Consider the following 26,307-nt stretch of genomic DNA (forward strand, 5'->3'; position numbering starts at 1 on the left):
GAAATTACTTCTCACAGTTCTAGAGGCTAGGAAGCCTGCATTCATGGCACCAGCACCTTTGGTGACGGGTGAGAACCTACTCCTAGGTGGCTGTCGTTATGCTGTAACCTTAAGTGGCAGAACGGGCTAGGGAGCTCTGTGGGGTCTCTTTTACAAGTGCACTAATCCCATTCCTGAAGGCTCCACCCCCATGAATTAAGCACCTCCCACAGGCCCTACCTCCTAATACTATGGCATTGGACATTAGGTTTCAACATACAAATTTGGGGCAGACACAAATATTCAGTATATTACATAGGGCATATAACACAGTACCATTCTTTTGGTATTCTTCATTCAGAGATGGTCCGTGCATTTTCAGTAGTGGCATTGGCAGTCTGGAATCTATTTGGTTAATGAAACCTAGCATGTAAGTAAATGATACTTGTTTTTAGAGTGAAAGACTGAAGAGAGGTCAATAAAATACATGCAGAATCCTTAGTTCCTGTCTGTATAAGTTCTCTATTGGTACGTACCAAATTGTCAGAATCTTAGTGGCTTAAAGCAATGGCCAATTATTAGCTCAAAGTTCATGCATGTCCACCATGGCTTGGCTGGGTTCTTTGCTCAGGGAATCACAAGGCTGAAATCAAGGTTGGCCAAGTTGAGCTCTAGGCTTTGGGAAAAGTCCTCTTCCAAATTTACCCTTGGTGACATCCAGCATTTTGTGGTTGTAAGACTGAGGTGTTTGTTTCCTTGCTGGTTGTCAGCTGGGGGTTGCCTATACTTCCAGGAGGCTCTGTATATTCCTTACCATGTGGCTCCCTCTATCCTAAAGCCAGTAGTGGTGTGTCAAATACTTCTAATGCCTAAAATCTCCATCTTTTTCTGTCTGTCATCTCTAGACCAAGATTTAAAGGTATGTGTGATTTCTTTAGGCTCACCCAGGCAATCTTTCTGTTTTAAAATCAACTATGATATATAACGTACACTGCCATGTGGGGAAAACCCATCATATTCACAATTCTGGGCATTATGAGAATAGATTTACCAATAGAAGTATTTTGAAAGCCATCTGATAATTCTACCTACCAAATCATTATTTGTAAAAATTATTTTTTAAAGCTATGAGCAGTCTCTTGCATACTGCACTCTAAGCAATTAGGCGAAGCTCATGATCCCCCCTGCTTTCTTAAGTTTGGGTTATGCCACTTTGCTTTTATGAAAGACTTATATTAGTAGCATAATGGTTTATAAAAGTAAAAATCCTCTTTGGATTTTTTTCAGTTAGCAAAACAGGTATTTTACACTGTTTTAGCTTATGAAAAGTTTCATAGGAACATTTCTACTTTTGAATGGTGGGGGAAAAAAAGAAACCCTGCATTGATTTAATAAATACTTTGTTTCAAAACCCGTATATCTGTTAATGAAGTTAATTTTCTAACATCTGACCTTGACGGACTTGCTGTTACTTACCTCTAAAAAGTTTACTTGTGTGTGACTCTTTACTTTGCCCCAAACAAAACATTTCTATATCTATTATGAGGGAGGGGTTGTTATTGTTTGTGCAGGGGAAAATAAAATGATGGCATACAACCTATACGTAAACACTGTCACTTCAAAGTGATTTTTAACATGAAAGCCTTGTTAAGTTCCCTTGACTAGTAAAGTAAGATATCTTTTATAGCTTTTGAGCTCTCTAGATTTAAAGAAGGAAGGTGTGAGAGTTTCACCAACTGTAAAGCTAATGAGTTGGCCAAAAAGTTTTAGTTTTTTCTGTATGATGGCTCTAGTAGCTCTTAGTTGTCTTTAACTTCATTTGAAGCAATTTTGTTAGATTGTATTGTGACAGCTGTCATATTAGTGTGCATTTAAAAAATACTTATCGAAATTGGTGAATTTTTGTATAGCCATTTTAATATTGGAGATTGAAGAAAATGAACATTTTTCCGTGTATTATGCTTTATTATTTCAAGAAAGGTAAAAACATAACTGAAATACACACAAGAAAAGATTTGTGCAGTGTGTGGGGAAGGTGCTGTGACTGATTGAAAGTGTCAAAAGTGGTTTGTGAAGTTTCTTGGTGCTATTGACATTTTAGCCAAATAATTCTTTGCTGTGGGGCTGTCTTATGCATTGGAAGATGTTTAGCAGCACCCCTGGCCTCTACCCACTAGAAGGCAATCCTGGGAGACAGAGCATATACTAAAAATATCCTAATCAATAAAGATATTGGTGAAAATGTAAAAAATATGTCTTTTATTTTAAAGAAAAAAGTAAATGGACTTTTGGGACAACCTAGTACTTAAATTACAAAGTTCGAGGGAGCCAGTTCTCCACACAAGACCACCCTCAATTCTAACACTAATTGCTAGTTTGAGGGGTTTCCAAAACCACTCTCAGGTTTGACAGTTTGCTTGAAGCACTCACAGAACTCAATGAAAGCTGTTATACTCATAGTCAAAGTTTATTACAGGGAAAGGATACAGATTAAAACCAGCCAAGGGAAGAAGTATATAAGGCTGAGCCTGAAGCTCGAGAGCAATCAGCAACAGAGCTTTCCTTGTTCTCCCCCTGAGGAGTCAGGATGTGTAATTTTACCAGCATTGATACGTGACAGTACACGTGAGGCATTGCCAACCAGGGAAGCTCAACTAAGCCTTTGGTGTCCAGAATTTTTAATGGGACTCGATCATATACTGCCCACGTTGCTGACCTTTAGTTTCTAGCCCCTCGTAGATGTCAATGTTCGACTGATCTCCAGCTCCTTCTGGAGGCAAAATTGATGTGCGTGGCCCAAAGCCCCAAGCCTCCATCATCAATCACATTGTAGACTATCCCCTGACCAGAGCTTTCAAACACTTCACTGCATTCCTTCCAACCAAACCAAGACAATAAGAACATACAATGTAATAAGCACGTAGAAGCAGTTATTCTGGAGAATTGAGTTTTCAGTCTAAAGTTGTCATTCAAATGTATAAGAATGTACACTGCTATTTCTACAATGTAGGATATATATAGAGAGTGTTGATATACAGAATGGTTATTTCATGGAATTCATACCTTCCAAGTGGATTCCCAAAACCACTGCATTCATCTAATTAATTCAAACACACTTATTGGATGTGCATTCTATCCCAGGTGCTGTGCTGGCCAGTGGTGACCCAAAGATGATGATAAATATGTTCCTGCCCACAAGGAGCTAGCGATCTACTGGGGTATGTGAACTGTTCATTTTATTATTTTTAATATTAATTTATTTTAATCAAAAGAGAGAGAATTCAATATGTAAAAAATAGTGGGCTGGCTAGAAAGTTCATTTGGTTGTTTCCTGTAAGATGGCTCTAGTAGCTCTTAGTTGTCTTTAACTTCATTTGAAACAATTTTGTTAGATTTTTATTGTGACAGCTGTCATGTCAGTGTGCATTTAACAAAAACTTATCAAACTTGGTGAATTTTTAAATGTATAATCTTTAGGATATTGTTTCCATTACTATTTAGTTCCCTTATACTCCTCTCCCCCCAGCGATCACTACTATAATATTGAAGTTGGAAGGAAATAACATTTTTTGACATATTATACTTTATTATTTCAAGAAAGGTAGAAATGCAGGTGAAATGCACACACAAAAAGATGTGTGCAGTGTATGGAGAAGATGCTGTGACTAAGTGAATATGTCAAAAGTGGTTTGCAAAGTTTCGTGCTGGAGATTTCTCTCTGGACGATGCTCCACAGTCAGGTAGACCAGTTGAAGTTGATGGCGATTGAATTGAGACATTAATTGAGAACAATCAATGTCATGCCACACAGGAGATAACCAACATACTCCAAATATCCAAATCAATAAAGTCATTGGTAAAAATGAAAAATGTGTCTTTCATTTTATGGAAAAAACTAAACAAACTTTTTGGCCAGCCTAATATTTTGTCTACAGGTTTTGCAAGCTTTGGGACAATTTTTTTTTCTATTAGATGAGTTCATGCTAAAGAGTTGATAACTTGGAGATTGTTGTTCATATAACCAAATCAAGTAATTAAACCTGCTTTCAATCTTCTAATGACTCCTTAATAATAGGATAGATTTAAAAAAGTAAGACTACTCTGGGAAAAAACACAACAAAACTAAAAAAACCAAAGCTCTGAGATTTGTGTATATTTCCCATTTAAAGTGGTAAATGACCACAGTGAAGGGAGAATAGAAATGCCAGAACACATCACAGATAGCAACCAAGTACAGTTCTCCTTCACACTTAATAACAGTGACTATTCTGATTTTTATTGGTTACTTTAGTAGTAATTGTTATCTTTCATCTTCTACTTCACTGACTTCTCCAATTGAGCAAAGTGTGTACTGGGATAAATAGGACTCCTTGTTTAGTTTGACTGTTGGCTAATATGTATTTTATTTGAGTAATTTTATTTAAATTATAGTTTATAATAGACTATGCTTACAATTATCCAAGCGGTATTCTGGGAGTAGTCCTGAAGAATTAAATACAGTAAATGCAGTAAATGTAAGTAAGGAAAATTATATCTTAAGATACTTTATATTTTTATAGTTTAATATAAAGGAATACAGTTACAAAATAAAACAATAAATTTAAGTGAACTTGATGTCTAGTAGTCTATACTGATGCTATACAACCCTACCAACAATATATTTGAACATATTTAATAATTATATTAATATGCTATCTAGATTAACTAGTATAACTGCCAAGAGTGTGGTTCTGATCTCTTTAAAAATGTGAGCAAACCAGAAAAGAACACGTTCTTTTTTTGCAATATGATTTTAATTTTTTAAAGCATTTAATTTTCTAAACCATATCCATCATCTTTGCATAGATATATGTGGTGGCAATTTTTGAATGAACCTCTTGGTTCTCTAAAGAAATTATGGATACACTATAAATTCACAAATGAAAGGCCATTCATCAGAGTTATAAATATAAGTGGTTGCTGTGCTGATGCCCATGCAAACTTAAAGTGGTTTAATATCTATTGGCTTTTTATGCATAGCTAGTATGGCAAAAATATAGATATTGTTATACTTACATGGTGTGATAACATTGGCAAAGTGGTGAGAAAAACATGCAATATTTTTTGAATAGCTTGGCATTTTCTTGAATTACTGCTGGCAATGGAACATAAATCAACCTTTATGATGGATATTGCAAAGATGTTTATTAATCTATTCACTTAATCTAAATACTCACTCTTGTCATTTATAGAGCTAGTTCGAAGGAAGTGGCAAGTCCCTCTAAACCACGACAGTTACTTTTAAGGGCTTCATAATTATGTCAGCCAAGGCTGGTTGTAATCAAGATCAAAATGCATAAAAATCTTTTCCTACTAGTCCATGGTAAAGATATTTGCTTAACCATAATGGATTCTCTGAGTTTAATCAGAATCTCAATTTGTTTGACCATTGATGAAACTTACCACATGGCTTTCTATTTGAATCTTCAGTTTTTAACACCTGGTCCCCTGCCTCCCTTCCTTTTTTTCTCCTTTATTCCTTCCTTCCCTTGCTCCCTCAACGGGAAAATAATTGTGCGTTGGATAAGCTTTGACTGAAAAGGATTGGGAAAAGGACCAGATTTCTGTGTACTAAATTAAGAAACAGCACATGGAGTGTGATTTTGACAATAGGTAATGAGATTAACAACAGGTGGGATGGACTAGGATGGACATAAGTGAAGAGTAAAGAGAAGGGAACTCAGATCAGATAGGAAAGGCCATGGAAAGCCTGTACCAGTTAAGCTGAAGGAGTCAGCTATGCAAAACTGTGGAGTAAGATGCCATGAATGCACATGGGCGTGAATTACTTGCTTATTGAAATATGGAAAGGCAAGGCAAAGAGCTATGTTGTGGGTTAAAATAATGTGATCAGGAATCAATTTCTCGTCATCTCTCAGCTTCCACTAATACAGCTTCAGTCTGTGGCTTCATTTGGGAGCAAGGTGGTGGCAGTAACATTGCTTCACCTGCAACATCCTCTTAGGCTTCAGGTCTAACAGGAAAAAAAGGATGTTTCCCAGAGGCCCCATCCAAAGTCTTTTCATATTAATTTGATTTGATTAGATCACAGGGTCACCCAAATACACCCCTGTTGGAGCAGGGATAGAGTCAGCTTTGTAATTTTCCATGGACTAAGGATTGAATCACAGAGGGTGGGTACTAATGACTGAAAGAGGGCACATGGATGCTAGGTAGCAAAACAGAATGGTTTGCTGCCAGAAAAATCCCAATGGGAATATACATAGGAAATTTTGCATATAATTTCAGAACCTTATAGATTTCCAAGCAATCCATGGATTCTAGTTTAAAAAAGTCTAAAAGCAATATTGAATTGATGCCTCCCGGAACAAACAGAAAACAACTGACATTTTTAGCCATCCCCAAAAAATGAATTGTTATTGGCATTGTTTCTTGAATAAAAGAGTCAAACAACTATAATCTATAACCAGTTGTTTAACTGATAGTATAAAAGTAAGAATGAAAAAGAAGTTATATTTTTTGTTATCTGAGGTGGAAAGTGTGGTTCAGCCTGAAGGTGCTTTACTGTCATTTTGTGTAAGGAAATAAGGCAAAATCTTTTCTGATAGGTCAGAACTTTATAACACTAGAAGACTTTCATTAAAAAAGAGAGAAGGTTTCAGGGATGATTCCACAACATTTGTTGCCACGGGAGTCTCAGTTTCTGTGCATCCTAACCCTTCCATTTAGTCAGTGCAGTTAAAAAAGTAATGGGCAGGTCTATGAAAGCAATGTGTAAAGGAAGTCTTTTTCGGTTATTGGCCTGCACTACCTGTTGATTTGCTGACCTGAAACAAATTTTTAGGTGTGTTTTATTTTGGATCACGTTGGGGAAGTCATTACCTTCTTAAAAATTATGTTTACTTTAGGAATGTAGAAAAAGTGGGTGGGAAGTATAGATTAATCATAGGAAAATACAGATTCTTTAAAAATGTCTGCATAGTGATTGTGTAGTTTCCATTAATCTTGGGGGAAGAGGAGTCTTTCACAATGTGGAGGACAGAGCAGCCGCCGCTGAGGGAGCAGTCGTCATGACACTTCATTTTTACGTAGAGTTCTCAGTTTATTTCCTGCTGGGACCTGGCCTGCAACCCAGGCATGTGCCCTGACTGGGAATCGAACCACAATCAGACCACACTGCGGTTGTGTGGTCCGCAGTCCCGCACTCAATCCACTGAGCTACACCAGCCAGGGCTCCCGAGTTCTCAGTTTATTGATAAGGAGAAGGCTTTGGTCTGGGATTTGAAGTTGCCTCACTGAGCATAAAAGGTTTTCTTCTTAAGTGAATCAAAATGCCACTCAAAAATGGGAAAGAATGCTGTGATAACCAGATAAATTTGAAAAATAAACATGTTAAATGAATAACAGTTCAGTGTGTCATCTTGTCTCTCTTCACACAAACAAAAACCTTCTGAGGTTAACTCTGTTTCTTACTCTTGAATGAATAAGCTTTTTCACCAAAATCTTCTATTTATAGTGAAAGTGAGTTGTCACTGCCTCTTAAGTTTAATACTCTCAGCTGTGAAAAATTACATCTTATTTTTCCTACCAAGTAATGCAACTGAAATCCAGTGAAGTTGGAGGATGCCCAGTTTTCAGAACATTTCTACAAAAGCCGTCGTGTATCTCTGACTTTCCAGATTAACATGTTATTTTTAAAAATCTCTGGAAAAACCTCTGCTTACCAGCAGTTCTCATGTCAGTTGGGAAGTGTGTGGCTCTATTCTTACTCTGTTCATGATGGTTTTTGTTTTGTTTTGCTGTCTAGACTGCAATGTATCTCTACACAGTGTCAATGAACTTTGACTAAGAAACAGCAGGTAGTTCATTCAGTGAAAGCTGGTTTATAGCTTTTCCTGCTACATATTTCTCTTTGTTTTTCAGATTCAGTTTTAATTTTTATCAAGATAGGGAGTTGCTTCTCTCTATAGTAATACTAGTCATCAAGAGAATTTGGAGAAGTGAGGTTTTTAAAGAAAAAATATTTCATATATAAAAATGGTATTTTTCCATTTTGGCTAAAAGAAATCAATGGATATTTTTAAGGCTGTGAGTCAAGGCAGGAGAAACATTTTGCTCCTGTGTCCCTTCTAAAGACAGAAGATAGAGGGCCAAAATACTGTAAGAGAAATTCAAAATACATTTTTCTTATATGATGTCCAATTCAGCTGTGTAGGTATGAGTTTCAGGTAAGACTAAATATTCTTAAACAAAAAAAAAAATGCTCTTATAGATGTGGACTGTCAAAACATTCCCTATTATTAATTTTAATGGCTTTTTAGGGAGAAGGAGTGGGTTTAATTCAAGACCCCAAAGCATAGATTTCTAAAGACAGCTGCCTTTTTGAATAGGGAGGAGCTAGGGAATGAACAGAAAATCTACATACGCACTTGAGTTTTCTTTTGGACTTTTCATAGGTTTGGTCAGTGACTGGGGTTTCTCTCCCACTAGGAGTCAAAGACGCCAGCAGGTGATCTGCATAATCTTTCCCAGGTTTTCTAAAAGTGCCCGTACAGAAAACATGTCAGACAACTGGTCAAATAGGGCCTTGAGGTATTCTCTGTTTGTTTGTTTTAAATCCATTCTTTACTGAGAAGAAATGAAAGAAAGCCCGAGGTTGGTGAGAGGCTTGGGTTCTTGCCACATTCCCAGCTCACTCTGCGGACGGCTTTGGACTTCAGAGAAAGTTAATATTTTCCAGAGATGTTCCGTAGGTGTTCTAAATCATGCCCGACACCTGCTCCTTTATATGGGTATGTTATCCATGTAGGATGAATCAGAGTGGATTTCTTCAGTGTGCTTTTTCTCCCCCCCCCAAACCTCATTAATCTCAGTGTGTAGAATTTAGTGGGAAAGTTGTGTTTTGCCAGTTGACACTGTTTAATGTAAATGATTTATGATTATTCTTTATGTATACACAATAGGCACTTTATAAATTGGATTGTTCTAGGAGTAACATGATACATAAATGTTATTGCTATAAATTCTGAAGTTGGCTATATATTTTCGTATCACACAACCCACTGACTTACAAACGCTGGCTATTCCAGCCCACACTTCCCACTCAATATTGTAAATGGTAACCTAGGTAAGCCTAGCCGAGATGTACACAGAGGCACTCAAACTACTTGGCACCTCTCCAGTGTGGCTTATGGCTGCCTTCCAGGGCTGATGGCAGAAAAAGGAAGAGTGAGAGGGGAAAATGAAACTCTATGTAGCAAAAAAAAATGAACCTAAATTGTTATTATTATTCTTTGCCCAAAAAGTCAGGAGCCAAGAGAGAGAGAAAGGGGAGAAAAGCAGAGCAAATAGGAGTCAAGCATTAGTAAAACCACTTCAGCAAAATTTAGTTAAGTGACATTTCACAAGTAAATTTTAATTACTTAAATAATTTAAAATGAAGATAATGGTGAATAATACAAAAACAGCTTTGCACTTATATGCATTTTTGCATCAATAATTATATAATATATTCACTATGTAATAGAAATAATAGTATTTAGTTACTTTTTTGTATATTTCTGAATGAAGTGTTTGAGGAATGGAGTTTTTCAAATCACATGGTGCATTGGGACATTTTATCCTGTGTATAATGCTCTTACACTGATACACACCTTATTTTTAACATGATATCTTAGCTTACTATGAGTTTCTTTCTGCAATCTTAAAGAATTTGAAGCAAAAAACTGAATGATTGGTTGTTTTAGATCCAAGTAATTATTAAATGAAAAAAGAATAACACCCATCTAACTGACCAGCCAAATTAACAGAAAGTTTTTACTGTTCCTGGTGTTTACTCTTTACCTGACCACACAGTCCTGGCTTCAGGGTTGATTTTAATTGTTCATTGCCCTAATTTGTATAAAGAAGAACTGGACTGTGAAGAATTTTTATTGTGTTCTTAGAGTCTATTCTGATAGTGATTTTATTGTTCATTTCACAGGCTGCTTTAGTTGATTCTCTTCCTTCATTTCCTCTTAAGTATTAATGTCTATACAATTGATCTGGTTGCCCATGAAATCAGTCCAAATCAGCTGTTACAGTGGCTGAAAATATAAAATCAGTAATTCTAAAACCTAAAGGTTCCTGTTCTACACAAAAGGACTAACTGTCATCAGGCAATCCCCAAATGAAAAGATGATGATATTGAAACCACTGTGTGTGTGTGTGTGTGTGTGTGTGTCTTGTAATAAATACTATTTATCTGGCTTTTACATTGAGGAGAAATCCCAATGTGCTTCTTTATAACATCTGTAATATACTTCTACTTGTCATACTTTCTGGAGCTGTCTTGTGGCATGCATGGGAAAGAATATGCATATGCACACATCTCTATATTTGTAGGCACTATAGTCAAAGCAACTTATTTGCCTAGCTGGCTTAGCAGCAAAGCTGACTTACCCACCCACCACCAAACTCCCTTGAGGAAGTAGGGCGAAAAGATCAAACAGAAGCAATAAAGCCAGTGATCTTTCAACAAAAAAAGTTACTTACGAAGTTCTCAGTGGCAGTGTTCATCTGCTGCAGGGGACATCACTCCATTTCCTGCCCATTCCTGTGTCATCAGCAGTAGCTTTGGATTCATGATAGAAGAAGAAAGCCCATTTCTGCATTGCAGTTGATAACATACTCAGGTAAGCCCAGACTGAAATTCTTGAAAGACTGCTATCCCAGACTAGACTCTGGGAAGATTCTGGTGCTGATAGAGGACTTTACAATTCTCAGTTCACTTATCCTGTAGAATTTTTAACCACATTTAAAAATTTTGCTCTCTCTTACAGGAGGTTAAATTTAAATGCAAGACCTCCAGATTTAAATACATAAATATAAAATCAGAAAAAAGTTCCAATATTTTTATGTTCACTACAGAATACTTCTATCATTTACTGGGGACTTTTTTTTTCCAGGTATTGTTCTCGCTTTGCCTGTAGTATCTAATTTAAGCTTCCGAAGTACCTCATGAAGTAGGTATTATTATCATACTCATTTTTTCAGCTGAGGGAATTGAGAGAGAACTTGAGTAATTGGCCATGACTCAACCACTAGAAAGAGGTGGAGCCAGGATTCAAACCCAGGCAGAGTGAGCCCCGGGCTGAAGTACACACTCTATGCTAGGTTGGTGGGTAAGCAATATATCAATTACTTACTATATGAAAGACTGCAGCGGAGCCATCGTTCAGTAGGAATCGGGATTTGAGCTCTTTTCCTTGCATGGATGGCCACCGTATGTCTCTCTCATCCTGTTGAGACTGATGGCAAACCTTTTGTTGAGACAGCCAGAAAAACTGAGTGAATAGTCTGTGGCTGTAGAAGAGAAAGGAATGCATCCGTTCATGCACGCATCTCACCCTAAGACCGAGCTTTCTCCATTACCACAGTAAACAAGTGAGCTGATGAACCGTAGATGTTAGGGCGTCACCAGTGTTTTGCAGTTTTGTCACCAGGGTAGCCACCATCAAGCAGGACAAAGTCCCCTCTATGAATATGTATTTACTAGAAGATACAGCAATTTATTCTCTTAAAGACCACTTTATTATTTGGGTTTTGATAAGCGTACGTGCAATAATTAGTAGTTAGGAGTTTCAGGCTAAAATGGATGCCGTTATTAGTGATCTAACAATTGGGCGTGTGAATTCCTCGCGTGTCACCGAGACTGGGTCGTGCCACCCAGAGCTGCGTGTGTTGCGTTTTTAGGAGAGCTTGTCTTGTGCTACAAATCCTCTCTCTAGTTCTCAGAACAATAGTAATCACGAATTTCCAAACTCTGGATATGTGAAGTAAAGCCCTCACACAAAAAACCTTGGAGGCTGCATGGGTCAGAGCATTTGTTTCAACTAATACAGAATTAGTTGTTTCATTTCCAGCCATTAACCTTGCTGATAGGCCTTACTTATTCTTGTGTAGTTAGCCAGTATCATGGTCCCTTTTCTTTTTGGATTGTTTATTCTGATTTGGACAAAATTTCTAATTTGCATACAACACTTCTTTAATGATAATAAAACTGAAAGACTGTTTAATAAATAAGGATTGTGATAACAATTAAACTTCACCCAAAATGGGAAAAAATAGCATCTCACAGTGAGAAATTCTGATACATTTTGAAATTTGGTCCTTACTGATATTTTCTCTGCCTGAAACATGTGTGCCCGTTGTATTTATATAAGGGAATAGTGACATCCTGTGTGTAGCTAGACTAATTGCCTCTGTGATTAATCTATTTGAGAAGGAAGTTACATAGAAGAAAATGTCATTGAGTGAAAGAGGCAACTTTGTCTTAAAGCAAACCTCTAGCTTTACAAAGGGGAGTGAACAAGACACAAAGATTCGGATCCTTCTCTTCTTGGTTTTTCAGCATCTTCCTCCCTCCCTCTTTCCCTTCCACTCTTTTTTCTTTTCTTCTTTTTCTTTTCCCCATATAATTGTTCTAGTTCTTTACATCCATTTTTATCTTTACTCTCTTTATTTTCCATATTACAAGGTAATGAGCTGGTGTTATTTTATGTGGATATTCTATTTTTAAAATAGAATTGTGAAAAGGCATAAATTCAGTAAAAGAAGATAGTTTCAGTCCTGTTGAATGTATTTTTTGGTGAAGGATAGGATATACAAACAATCATGTATGTATATATATGATCTGGGTGTCTTACAAACTGAGGAAAGACTAGCATTTTTCCTCTCCCTTGATTAAATACATATTAATTAAATTTAGAGAAAGGTCCAGGAGCGTGGCTGAAGCAGAGTTTCTCTTGACCTCTTAAATCCAGAAGAAACTATTTGAAGGCAATATATCATAGTAGAAAAAGTGCAGTTCGGAGTGTCAGAATTATTCTTATCTCTCACCTCAAATATAAGGCTGGGGGGGACTAGAAGAACATTTCCCCCCCAAAGTGCCTTTTCAACATTTTTAAAGGTACCATGTTGGCAAGACATTTGAGAACACATTCGGAGAAAGCAAGAGCAAGAGGCAGCTAGGCGATGTTGGTCCAAAGTGTCCTGCTGTTTATGTCCTGATTTACCCACTAATCCCCAGCAAGAGCAACTTGTAGGCCTTCTTCCCCCACCCATAGCCTTGGTCATAATCCTCTACCCCACCATCAAAATGGTGTTTTCACTCAGATCACTTGTTTAAGAATTTTTTCATGAGATAAGAAATGTCATGTTATAATTGACACATTTTTTAAGTCACGTACATGAGTTTGTATTTTGCATGTTACACTGACTTTAAAGAGCTTAGTTTAAAAGTTATGACCATTACTAAGGAGAATTTCCTTGTGAAATATTTGAGAATTATAAGCCAAAGTAAATGTAATCCATGAATTATATATTCTAATGATTGCTGAATGTCGAATAGTTGGAAAGGAAATGGTTTGGGGTATCAGAATGCAGTGAACTCAGATTCCTCACCTTCTAGGGTAATCTTTCCCTGCCTCAGTTTCTTTATCTGTGATGTGGGTCTAAAAATTCCTTTTTTTGTAAGGGAATCATGGGACTTTAGTGAAGAAACATTCCAGTAACAGGACGCCTAGTGTCTGCAGGTAAATGCTTAATAAATAGTAGCTTTATTATTTCAGATATATTTGATAAAGCCAAATGATTTAGATACAAATAGTTTATGGTAAAAGTATTTAATCTTATCTGGGTGAGATGTTCCTCAAATGTGTTCCATTAATGACCTATCTTTGCATTTATTGTTTTATAATCTTTACTGTAGCAACCTTTCACATCTAATCATAATTTATATCAGCAATAAGTAGATCATCATTCTTGAAAGATGGTACAAGGACATTTTTAGAAAGTATTAATCTTTGGGAAAAACATGAAGCACAGGAGGAGCAGGAACCACAGCAGAGAATCTTCCTGCTCATCACCTTTGTGATTAATCTTGGAGTCACTAATGATTATCAGGTTGCAAAAGGGCCTCCTTATGAGTAAAGACAACTGTCAGCTTTACGAAAATGGTCATTTGGTTATGGCTAGGTTTTAGCAATTGTGCTAATTAAATATAGTATCTCAGATCACTGAAGTGTCCAGAAGTTTTACAGAAGTCTCTCACTTGTTTTATTGGTGGTCTTCCATGAGAGAGGGGAATTGCATGGATAAAAACTCAGAAAACTATCCTCAGGAGAATTAGATTCAGTCACTATTTTTCATGACAAGATAATTCACTCATCTGTTCAACAAATATTCATTGGGTGCACATTACATGCCACCCCTGTGTCTGTCTTGAAAATATTGTCCTGGACAAAGTGGACAAAACACAGGGCCTCACACATTTTATGGCTTGACAGAAGAGGTACATAATATAAAACAAGTAATTATAATAAAACATGTAAGTCTTATCAGAGAGGAAATTTTTTGATCTTTTGATCAAACTGAGATGTGAATTCCTACTTGTAGGTGGGGGGTAGGGGCATTCCTTACTCCTTTGAATTTCATTGCATTTTATCTGTATCCGCGTTTGGGAATACATTCCACCTCGCGTTCTGGTTCCTTATGATTGCAGCATCTCTCCCAGACTGAAAGTTCCTGAGAAGCCAGGCAGGATACACGTGGGATTCACCTTAGCATCTTTCAGAGAACATAGAGTTTTGCATTATATATAGTAGACTCTAAATAAATGCTTCTGAGAGACCGAGTAGACTCAAAGAAAAGGTCTTAGAGCTTTACTTCCATTGTCTTTTGTCTTAAATTCTTAAATATTTTACTTTGAAATGTTTCCTTCCTCATGTTAATAGTGGTCAGAAGGAGGCAACCAATTAAAAATTATTTTCTCTCCCTCTCACCTGCTATTTTCTCAAAATTTAATCCACAGCAATCTCTTCTGGAAAAAGTTAAATATTACTTGCAAGAAAATCTTGTACAAGATTTTCTGTACATAAGTTTGACTTCAGTTGCCACATGAAAATAATGGGAGAAATATCTATCATTTGTGTTCCGGCACATTTTTCAGATGTCACAATCAACTTATTTTCTTTCTATCCCTGGACCTGTTAGGAGAATCCACGTTAGATTAATTAGTGCCGACTTTTAGCAGTCCATCACCGTAACCACTCAGCCACCTCGTCCCACGAGTACCGACTTTTAAAAAGTCAAACTCTTCACTGGTTATGAGAAAAATAGAACATTTAACTAGCCCTTTGGTATTCCATTTGCCATTGCTAGAGTAAATCTACCACAGAAGCTCTAGAAAGTTAAACTGAAGTCTGACAGTTTTTAAAAGGTGGGAAAATAATCAGCTCTTATACAGAAATGCAGTCCATAGCTTCAGAAAATTTAGCATTAAAAAAAGATAAAGGAAGGCTCTCTGCAAGTGGAACGAAGCCCTTGCGTATTTGGGAAGGAACGCGAGATTGAGAGACCTGAGTTGTACAGCCTGGGAGAGGGGGGTATAATTTAGGGAGCTGACAGGAGGAGTGAAGTATCTCCTCAATATCTGTGTTTGGCAGAGGAGATGAATGCATACATCAGGAAACAATGTTTAAGTGTTTTATTTCCTTATTTCAGCCTGTCAAACTGTCAGTATAGTTAATGGCCACCAAGAGAGAAAGAGGGAGAGAAGGAGGAGGAGGAACAGAGAGAAACAAAGGTGCTCTGGAATCTGCAAAGAAAGAAACCAGGAAAGCATTTGCATGTTTCTGTGACATAATGGTCAGTCAGACAAAAATAACTCACCGCGTTCCTCTCCGCGCGAGAGCCAGATGTGCCAGCTCCCTACCTGGAATCCCTGCGCCCTTTTCCTGCCTCCGTTCATGTGCTTGGGAACTGCTTCGCTTAGCTTTGATCCCTGCCACTCTGACCGAAGTCTAGATCAATGGTCAATATTTAAGGTATCATTTTATGTGATATTGGTAATAATCCAGTTTTCTTGGTTTTCAAGTGTACACTTTTGTGTGCATTGTTTGTAAAATCTGGTATTTGTGCTGTTTATACAAAAATGTTCAGTTTTGTATATAAAAGACTTCTTTTTATCGTTTTGAGCATTTTGTAGTCTGAAAAGAGTAAATTGGGTTGGGTTTTGACTTATCATATCTTTCTTTTTTAAAAAAAAATTGTTTAAAGTGAAATGCCTAAATTAGACATTTACTCTTAAGAGTACAAAGCTACTTTAAATTTCCAGAAGAATCTTACCCCCACCAAGGGACTTTTATTTTATTAAATGGAAGCATTTAAATTGCATTATTTTTTGTACTAGAAATAACTTGTTTTTCACAGAAATGGAAACACCTTTTCTCATTTACATCTATGTCAAACTTAATTTTAAACGTTTGAATTCACTGTAGTGATGAATACTTTTCATAATGAAAAATTTTAGTTGCCTTATATACTGAAAGCATTCAATTAGGAAAAATGACTTTTACATATAATACAAATTTTAAAATTGTGTAAAATGATCTAAGGAAAGCTACTATGGGGTATTCAATGCAGTGGATTCTAAATCTGGCCAATCATCAAATCATCTGGAAGGCATTTGAAAGCACACTCTCGGCCTCACTCCAGACTGCCTGGGAGAGAATCTCAGGGCTGCGGGCCCAGCGTGTGGGCAAGGGCCATGCCCCAGTCCTTAACCCCACCTCCAGGTGATGGGGGCTATCAGCCAGCCTAGGAATCACACTGTTCATGTCATGGAAGCAGCACTGCTCTGGTTATCAGTAGAATTCTGGCTGATTTCTAACCTCATCCTTCACTGACTGAGTAACCTTGGGGCTAATCACTAGCTCTGGGGGAGCACATTTGTTAAAACTTCCTATAATTTGTATGCTTTTTTTCAGCTTGAGAATCTTGTGAATTTGTTATATTAATGGGGTTTAAAAATGTTTTAAACTTAAAAACTGAGTTAAAATAAGCATGTACAGTTTCTTATTAGTTTTTATTTTTAGTTTGAGTTAATAGAGGTAAGGAAACCATGATAAAAAGTGAGAGAATCTTCCCTCTCATCCTCAGTTTGGTGTAAGAGTGGTTGATTGCAACTCTCTTTTCATGAAATTTGCCACGACTGCCTTTTAGACCTTCAGATGCACAACTGAACTTGTCTCCACCACCCAAATATGACTTCATCAATGCCCCTATCTTAACAAATGGCACCACCACAAGTCTTGTTGTATTAGCCAGAACCAAGGATCACCTTCCCTCTTACTTATCTTGATATTCCAGGCTGATTTTACCCTCTAAAGTATTGTTCATCCATCAACTTCTTTTTATCTCTACCACCATCCATCCTGGGCCAAGGTGCCATTGTTCCTGGATTCTGCCATAAACTCCCCGTTGAGAGATTTTTCTATACCATTCTTGCTACCCTGTGCTCTGGCAGGTGCTCAGTAATGCAGAGAGATTCTTGAAAATGAAGATCTGATCATAGGTCTTCCCTAAAGCAAACTTATCAATGGCTTTCCATCGTCCTTAGAATAAAGACCCAAATCTATGTGATGGCCTCCGAGGCTCTGCATGATCTAACCTGTCCTTGTCCCCCTCACTCCCTGCCCTGGGGGTACACTGGCCATCGTTCAGTTTCTGGTGCACTCCTCCCCTTTCCTTCAGCACCATTCAGTTCCTTTTCCTTCTGTTTAGAAAACTCTTTGCCTACAACTTGTGATTTTCAGATTAACTGAAATGACATCTCAGCGGAGTCTTTTCTGAAGCCCCAGGTATGATTGAATAAACCCATTCTCTGCTTTTATAGGATGCCTTGCATTTCCGTACTGAATATTTTTCACAGTGTGTCATTTTATATTAGTATTAATATAATGGCTTGGTTAACTTTAATGTAGTCTGTACGATTATAAGCTTGGTAAGAGTAGGGACCTCAACTATTTTGTTCACCACTGATTTCTTAATTCTTCAGTGTGTAGTGTATAGAAGGTTCTTAAAAATATTTGTTGAGTAAGAAAATAAATGAATCAATTTGAGAAACATTCTCACACATGCAGGAGACTCTTCCTGATTCTCACATATACTCTTTACAGTCCTATTGGAATATGCAAAGCATTATCATTTCTTTTTACTCTGTTCCTTTTTCCAGTAAGGGATAGTTGTCTGTCAACCTGACTGGCCCCTCCTTCTCACTCTCTGTCCTGGCAGCTTCTGAACACCTGGCTCCAATCTTTTTCTGTTCTCTGAGATTCAAAAGTGTAAAAGCGGTGGCTCGAGGCTTGTTGCTGTACTCTTGAGATGAGGTTGAAAACTGTGCATTGTTCAATACAAGAAATGGAAGTGGGGCAGAAGGCCCTCCAAAGTTTCCTTACAGGAAATGAAGCCTTGCATTTTCTGAACTTCCCCATTTGCTCATAGAAGATACACAAATCTCAGATTTGACCTGGTGAATCAGTGTCAGATTCCTGTCTTAACACAACACATTGACACAGGTTACTGGCAAGAAGGACGGCTTTTGGAGATGGAGAAGGTTTGAGATATGAAGTTAGTTAGGGTACTTTATTGATGCCTGCCTTTCAAGGAGATTATATTCTTCATAACATATGATCAGAGAAACTGGAAGCCCTGCCTTGCACCTCATATATTGGGAAGTCTTCACCTTTGCCATCTTCTAGCTGTGCCCCTCAACCCTGGGTGGGTGAGAAATCCCCTAGGCGCTATTCTAGACATGCTCCAGAGATTGCATACCTTGTAATTGCCTGTCCAAAGACCTCATACCTGCCCATGAGGCCTGTGTAAGCTTCTGTGATGCTCAGTCCTTTGGAGGTCATACTCCACCACCAGAGTGTTGTTCTCATAATTAAGAGAAAAAATTAACAACATAAGTAGAAAGTTAATAGCATAGTTAGAATTAACTGTCATGAAAACAGTTCATTTCATTGCTGTCTTAAGCGAACAAAATCTCAGTGAAATTGGGAAGGAGAAAAGTGTGGGACTTCTTAGCTTTAAGATGATTAAATAGTTTCCTTCAACAGGCAACTCTTTTCCCTTAAGCCATCAGCTTTCTCTTGTACAGTACCTTCAGAATATTTTTGCAAAGTTGAAAGAGCTGTAATTTTAATCTAACTATTATATTCAAGACATTAATGACCTAGATCACTGAAAATAACCATGGTAACAGGTGAGAAATCAAAGATAGTTAATTTAATTGCCACAGAAAGAACATAAGTGCAAATAATCTATAATTCTTCATTCCAAATATGTAAACGTTATTCTCTTCCTGCATTAATTATCCAGTAGTTAGACAGAAATTATCTAGTTGTTGCTTTGTGACTCCCTGTTGCATTCATGTAATGGTTTTCACTCTAATAACTAACCATTATAATTTCTTACCTCAACGGTTTAGGCTGCTGGGAACTGGGTAACATGTTCATTGAGTTGACATTAACAATTTTTAATAACAATAAAAATGATATTTTAAGTATAATAGAAAGGAATTAAGAAATTCTTTCAACCTAGTTACCTAGAGGCCACTCTGATTCACTGCCCCTCTACGAACTACTGGTGATTTGGGACTGCTTCTTAGAACAAGTTCAAAATTTTTCTCAATTCCTTCATTTTGGGGGGAGGGTGTTGCTGGAATATTCCCATAGGGCCCTGCTCAGAAGTGGGGAGCAAGTTGCAGAATCCAATAACTAGGGACTAATTTCGAGTCACTGCCAGGACTAGTAAACACATTGTGTGTTGGGTGGTTTGCTAGGCCTGGGGCGCAGTGGCGAAGGGCCAGGGGAAAAGGTGCAGATGAAATAGGAAGTCGTGATTAATGAGGAAGTTTATATATCTTCAAATTTCATTTCATTAAATACACTACAAAAGACATTAAATAGGTGGTATTTACATTTCATGATTGTGCAAGAATCTTGTATATAACAAAATAAGGGATAATTAGTTATATAATTTAAAGTATCTACCACTTATCGAGAGCTTTCTGTGTCCAAGATATGGTCATTTAATTCTCTTATGGACTTACATCCCACCCTTCTAAATGAACTAATTTACTCCATTTTCACATTAGGAAACTAAGGTTAAATAGCTGACAAAAGGCCATCTGAGGAAATAAGTTGGAGATCCTAGTTCAAGCTGGGCTCTATTAGGTTCCAAAGTTTTTATAGAAAGAATAATCAAGAGCCTTTTCAGATGTGTACTCACAGTCAGTGGTATGGAATGGGATATTTAATTGTAACTGATTCTGTTTTCCACATTACTTCCAGGCTACACCAAAACCATTTCAGAAAGCATCTATCACATCTTTTAGATTAGGCTCAATATCCTTTTGGCAATCCTATTTCAAAAACTATATCAGTAAGAAATTTTTAAAAACTGAATAAATAAACAAAGATAGACACATGCTAAAAAGGCAATATAGAAAGAACCACTTCACATCTATAAGGAAAACTATGATCAGAGACAAGTACCATATGATTTTACTCATATATGGAATCTAATGAACAAATCTAACTAACAAGCAAAAGAGAGACAGACTCATAGAGAGCAGACTGACAGTTCTGGGGCGAGGAATGTTAGGGGGTAGAGGGATCAAATGAAAAACAAAAATAACTCATACTGTGTTCATGGATAGGAAGAATTAGCATCATTAAAATATCCATGCTACCCAAAGCAATCTACAGAGTCAACAGCATTCCTATCAAGAGTCCAATGATGTATTTCATGAAACTAGAACAAATATTTCAAAAATTTATCTGAAACCACAAAAGTAGCAACAATGCTCCCGAGAAAGACAAAGTTGGAGGTATCACATTACCTAATATCAAACCATACTATAAAGCCATAGTAATCAAATCAGTATGATATTGACATAAAAACAAACACATACAGCATGACAACATGATGGAGAACTCAGAATTAAACACAAATCTTTATAGTCAGCCCAATTAAAAAATGGTCAAGGGACTTGAACAGACACTTCTCTGAAGTGGATATACCAATGACCGATAGACATATGAAAAGATGCTCAATGTCACTAATCATCAGAGAAATACAAATTAAAATGACAATGAGATACCATCTCAAACCTGTCAGATTGGCTATCATTGATCAATCAACAAACAACAAGTGCTGGCAAGGATATGGAAAAAGCGGAACCCTTTTGCACTGTTGGAGGGAATGTAGACTGGTGCAGCCACTGTGGAAAGCAGTATGGCGATACCTCAGAAAACTAAAACTGGATCTGCCTTTTTTTTTTAAAGATTTATGAGACTGATCTCTTTTTTTAAAGATTTTATTTATTTATCTTTAGAGAGGAAGGGAAGGAGAGAAGGAGAGAAATATCAATGTATGGTTGCCTCTCGTGAGTCCCCTGCTGGGAAGTGGCCTGCAACCCAGGCATGTGCCCTGACTGGGAATCGAACCGTGATGGTGTGGTTCACAGGCCCTTGCTCAATCCACTGAGCTACGCCAGCCAGGGCCAGGATCTGCCTTTTGACCCAGCTATCCCACTTCTGGGAATATACCTGAAGAAATCCAAAGCACTAATTTGAAAGAACATAAGCACTCCTATGTTCACTGCAGTGTTATTTGTGAATGCCAAGATATGGAAGCAGCCCAAGTGTCTATCAATACATGAGTGGATAAAACAACTATGGGACAGCTACATAATAGAATGCTTCTCAGCCATAAAATAGAAAAAAAAATATCCTTTGCAGCAGCATGGATGGACCTGGAGAACATCATGGTAAGTGAAATAGACCAGGCAGAGAAGGACAAATACCATATGATTTCACGTATATATGGAATCTTAATGAACAAACTGAACTAACAAGAAAAATAAAGACAGACTCATAGATGGAGAGCAGGATGACAGCTCCGGTGGGGGGAGTTTAGGGGAAGGAGGCATCAAGCAAAAAAGGAAGAAGAACTCATGGACACGGACAGTGTGGTCATTGTGGAGGGGGCGAATGAGAGTATAATAGGGCTAAACAGCAATGAAAATGTATAATACAATATAATACAATAAAAAATAACTCATGGACCCGGACAACAGAGTGGTGGTTGGAGGGGGGAGGGTGGTGGGTGGGGGTAGAAGCAGGTGAAAGGGGCATAAATGGTAATGGAAAAACACAGCAAGTAAGAAACTATTTTTAAAAACTCAGAGAATAACAAGTGTCCATGAGGGTATAAAGAAATTGAAACCCTTTTGACTATTGGGAGAAATATCAAATGGCATAGATACTTTGGGAAACAGTATGGTGGTTCCTAAACAATGAATGGGATTTACCATTCCACTTTGTGTGTATCTCTGAAAGAATTCAGAGTAGAGTCTCAAAAGATATTTGTACACCCATGTTCGTAACCGCATTATTCCCAGCAAACAGTGATGGGGGCAATCCGAATGCCCATCACTGAATGAATGGATAAAAAAAATATTATCACTGAATGAATGGATAAAAAAAATATTATAAATGTGTATGTGTAGGTGTGTGTGTGTGCATGTGCTTTTTGCACCTTAGGAGATCAAAAGTTTTAGAGTACCCATTTTGTTTCAAAAAGCATCTTTTATTGCCCAATCTTTAAAATATTTGGAAGCAGTATGTTAACTTGGTAGGGTTTTGTTTTTATTTATCCACTATATTATTTCTTAAGTGAGTGCATCCTGAAAAAAATTTCCCATTATATCTGCCTGAGTAAAGTACCTGTGAAACATGACCTAAAACACTGCATTCATTTTGTAGTGCAAAGTGCTTCTGCGCATCTCTGGAAGTTTTCTGGGGCCTGCTCAGTTCATCACTTCTCACTATCGTGATTTCAGAGCCACTGCAGGCCCTAATTTAAGCAATTAGTATTGCTGACTTTGCTGAAAACTGTCTAGGGCTGCATTTAACAGTGCCCATGTATTACAGATGGTTTAATACTGTACCACATCCTAGAGTTTTAAACACAGAATTTAAAAGTTTATCATTTGAATGATAAACTTTCTTATGAAAAGGAAACTTTTTGATAAGAACTTACTTCATTAAAATACATTTTCTTAGATATATTACTATTGTTAAATACCCTATTATATATTGATTTTCTTCGATGGAAAAGCCATTACCTAAAGTATTAATAAACTTGAAAAATACACCCACTTTAATAGAATAATACTTTGGTGCTATATTCTGCATATATATATTTTTTCTACTTCAAATGTGTTGAATAATTTCCTACAACTTTGCAATATTGTTTTGTACTATTCAAAGTTTAAAATAGCACAGTAGTTCCAAAAATTTTCATTGGGCCTTTCCCACCTAGCATTTGTCCCAGTTTATCAGTAACCTGGAAAGATTCTGGGAAAAATTTCCCTTAATGTATTGATGCTGTTCATTCCCCCACATTTCAGTAGAAGGTCCTGAATCTGGAAGATTTGAAGTCTGGCTTTGAAGAAAAGCAGAAATATATTCATAATGAGATGACACATCAGTGAAAATTTAAAGCTGCGGAATGGTGTGTTTGGATCAATCAACCTCTGTGACGGGGCAGTATGGGTAATTTATGGAATGGGGTGAGAAGGCCGTCTTCTGGGCTGTCTTGTTTACACCAGCCGCAATGGCACAGCAGAAGGAATAGGCGGGCTTCGAGAACCGCAGGAGAAGCATTCAGCTAATGTGAACAAGCCCCATGTAAAGCCAGCACATTCTTCTTCATGACAGTTCTATTAATGCCATCCGTGAAGTAAGGGTAACTTTGTAGTTTATCCATGTGCAATTTAAGAATTTAAGTGTTTCAAAAAATAATGGGGATGAGAATACTTAATATATTTTTTTAAAGATTATTTATTTATTTATTTTTAGAGAGAGGGGAAGGAAGGAGTAAGAGAGGGAGAGAAATATCTATGTGTGGTTGCCTCTCAGAGGCCCCCAACTGGGGACCTGGCCCGCAACCCAGGCATGTGCCCCGACTGGGAATTGAACTAGCAGCCTTTTGGTTCACAGGATGGCACTCAACCACTGAGCCATACCAAACAGGGGAAAACTACCTCGTATTTTTAAAATACTTTTAGATCCTAGGACAAAGGTTAAGTGCAATATCCATGTCATCATTCTTTTGGAATTATCAATATTAATTGTGTACTTTTTATTTGGAGTATTAATATCATAGTCTTAATATTAAAATGACTTCTGGCAATAATTCATATAATCAATAATAAGTAAAGGGATATAAAGATCATGACCCTGTTCTCAATGAGATTTCTAAGAATGATTGGGAAGATCCAACTGCAACATGAAATAATAGAGCAAAAAAGTGGCTTTTGGGTATCTGAGCAGTAAAAAAGTAGCCAAGGAAAAGGGCATGGGCTGGAGTCCCTGGAGAGGGTTCAGGGACTTCTGAACCCTGTCCCACAAAATAGCTGTGTTCATGCTAAAATAATGTTTCCATTACATTTAATGACTTAATTCTGTTTTCTAAGCCTGGCATACCAGGAGGTGGCGGAGGTGGCGCAAACCCCAAATCCCCTGTGATCAAGTAGCAGCGAGAGTGCACTGTGGGCAGGATAGGCAACATAAAAGGGATTTTTAAGGCATCATTTGTGTTGTACGTGATTTCTGTTCCTTTGATGAATGAGCATGACAACTCACTCTCATGTACATGAGTTCTTAAATCTGTTTCACCCATGTCGTTTTCTTACCCCAGCACACCACACACACCCTCAGGCGTTTGTCTGAAATCCCAGTTTGAGAAGCACAGCTACACAGGATCACAGTGCACTTAAATAACAGCTCAGACTGACTAAATAACAGCTTCTTTACTCATTAGAAGGCTCTTATGCCATATGGTATGTATACACGTGCTTTTGTACAAATTTGATGAGCTTTATGAGAAGCCCAGGTTTCCTTTTTATAAGTATAACTAGGACACAAATGGTTCCAATCTTTGATAAGAGTATATTTTCAATAATATGCTGTGTGATTGGGTAGAAAATCAACACCGTCCAAGTTTTGCTTTTAAAACACAAGCCTTTGTTTTGTATTTCCACCTGAAGCCTTTTTGACCTCTACCAAAAAATACTTTTCAGTTATTCAGAGCACATTGGTGTGCTCTAAAAAAAGGCCACCCTGGCACGTCCCTTTCAGTTGGTAAGTTCTTCTTAGAATGAGAAGTACAGAAGAGTTCTGTAAGTGATGAGAACTGCAGTTTCACTTGAATGTTTGAAGAAGGTCAAGACTCTTTTGTCACCTCACAGAGGTGGCGGTCTCTCTGGCTCTGTGTCATCAGGCTAAGTGGCATGACACTGGTCTTCTGGACTGATCTCGAGTTTGGAAATTTGGCCCAGAGGTGTTCAAAGGGAGCCGCAGCCCTGTCTGGTGTCAGAACCACTCCCCACATTGTTTCTGTCGGTAGCAAACCCCAAATCCCCTGTGATCAAGTAGCAGCGAGAGTGCACTGTGGACAGGATAGGCAACATAAAAGGGATTTTTAAGGCATCATTTGTGTTGTACGTGATTTCTGTTCCTTTGATGAATGAGCATGACAACTCACTCTCATGTACATGAGTTCTTAAATCCTCCAAAGTTACACAGTATTACTAAAACCCTCATGCCAACAACCCCCTAGTTAACAATTTATACAACTTATAGTTGGATTTCTGGCCACACTGTTGCTTCTCCTCTCCCCACCAAATGCCTCCCTTTCTCCATTGTCTATTTCTGCCTTGCATCCTTCCCCTCAAAGAAGCGTCTCTAACTTCTTACCTGTCACTCAACCAGAGTAGCTCATTTTTTGTCAGGAATGTTCACTGAATTATTTTTTGAGTATTTGTTAAGTATTTTTTTGTTTCCTTTACATGTTTTTAGAGAGAGGAGAAGGGAGGGAAAAGACAGGGAAAGAAACATCAATGTGTGAGAGAAACATTGACTGGCTGTCTCTTGCACAAAACCCAACCGGGGACCTGGCCTGCAACCCAGGCATGTGCCCTGACTGGGAATAGAACCAACAACCTCTCAGTTTGAAGGACGATGCCCAACCAACTGAGCCAGGCAAGCCAGGATAGTTAAGTATTTATGTGTCTATAGTGTCCTTGGAATTGGCAGTAGAACCACAAATAAAACAAAATCTACTAAATGTGAAGCTGAGAACAATTAAAAACATAGACTAAGTATTGTACTATATCCCTGCTCTAAATATGGATATATATCTTTTCTATCATTTGTATCTATCAATCAATCAATCAATCTATCTATCTGTCCATCTATCGTATGTATCCATATAATATCATTTGTGGCCTCATTTTATCTTTTGCTAATGGACTGCAGTTCAAATAGAAAATGTAATGCGTTGGGGTAGGGGGGAAGTAGAGAGGCAGAGAGCAAGTTGATTTATCCTAAATGTCTTTTCTTATGTTACCATGACTTTCATTCAAAGACTTTA

At 37.5% G+C, this 26,307-nt stretch overlaps 1 protein-coding gene across 1 annotated transcript in view; it reads left to right on the forward strand.

Moving 5' to 3' along the window:
* The window catches only part of SOX5 (SRY-box transcription factor 5), a 929,721-nt gene that overhangs the window by 171,176 nt on the left and 732,238 nt on the right, over nt 1-26,307 (forward strand). Inside the window, exon 3 of the mRNA XM_037033875.1 lies at nt 3,121-3,197. The gene's annotated coding sequence lies outside the window, so the exon portion shown is untranslated. The remainder of the gene's footprint in view (nt 1-3,120; nt 3,198-26,307) is intronic.

This window comes from Sturnira hondurensis, unplaced genomic scaffold, assembly GCF_014824575.4.
Source record: "Sturnira hondurensis isolate 20B ecotype Veracruz unplaced genomic scaffold, ASM1482457v3 Scaffold0021795, whole genome shotgun sequence".
NCBI classification, from domain to species: Eukaryota; Metazoa; Chordata; class Mammalia; order Chiroptera; family Phyllostomidae; genus Sturnira; species Sturnira hondurensis.